Source organism: Penaeus monodon, chromosome 22 (assembly GCF_015228065.2).
Source record: "Penaeus monodon isolate SGIC_2016 chromosome 22, NSTDA_Pmon_1, whole genome shotgun sequence".
Lineage (NCBI taxonomy): Eukaryota > Metazoa > Arthropoda > Malacostraca > Decapoda > Penaeidae > Penaeus > Penaeus monodon.
This window is the reverse complement of record NC_051407.1, coordinates 39,054,920-39,055,955: the sequence shown is the minus strand read 5'-3', so window position 1 is coordinate 39,055,955 and position 1,036 is coordinate 39,054,920.

The following is a 1,036-nucleotide window of genomic DNA, read 5'->3' as shown; positions in this document are numbered from 1 at the left end:
GCAAGCGCCGGTGTCTGAGCTTCCACAAGCAGCCGACCAAGGCACCAGGAAATTATGTCGCCGTCACACAGTCCCGCGAACATCACACACCAGCAAGGAGCGAAAACAAAGAGAGCAGTGAAGGAATCAAACGACGCATGAACTGGAAGATCAGCATCGAGCACAGAGGAAAAAAAAAAGATCGTGGAGACAGGTGTCTTCGTGAATGAGATATGACCCACGATGTGTATGTGAAAAGGGGGAGAGAAAAAAGGGAGAGAAAAAATGAAAGAAAATTACAAAAAGGCAGATGGATGGGGGAAAAAAATATATATGTCCCTGAGAAATGCTCTTTGGGTTTCGGTCGGGAGAGCGCGGGGTTAAAATTAATCCCTTCTCCGCGAGCCGAGTGGACGGCCAGTCACCACGCTGTTTCCCAAGCGCTACGACGCCCCGGATTACTGCCTCTGCCGCGTCAACACCACGATATTAGTCGCGTGTCTGGCTTTAGGGCGCCTGTTCCTTTCCAACGTAAATCTGTGCAGCAGGAAAGGGTGATAATAATATGAGTCCTTTTCTCCCGTCTGAAGTTTACAGAGGAGGACATGGAATTTGAATTTGCTAGACTTATTGAAGCGACTATGGATAATCTTCTGATATTATACATGGGGATGATTTTAACAAATGAACATTTCTTTACTGGCATCCGGTTCCAAAATAATAACATTTCGTTATTTTCCTAACTAGCCGTCTATTTTCAGCCATCAAGAGACTTACTTGATAAACAAAGGTATATTTAACCTGGTTGATGATGAAGAAATGCTGAAGAAGCGATGTATTACTGTTTATGACGAGCATACTATTCGAAGAAACAGACCTTGTTGGGAAGGATGCACAAAAATACATAGATAATGTTTCTTGTCAAAATAAGACAGATGAGAAAGGGAGATGAGAAGATAACAGGGGAGTAAAGAGGAGTAACCAGAGCGGCGCAGAGGGGATGCCAAGAAAAATGAGGAGACGGAGGAGCCAGCAAAGTGGGTGGCGAAGGCGACGG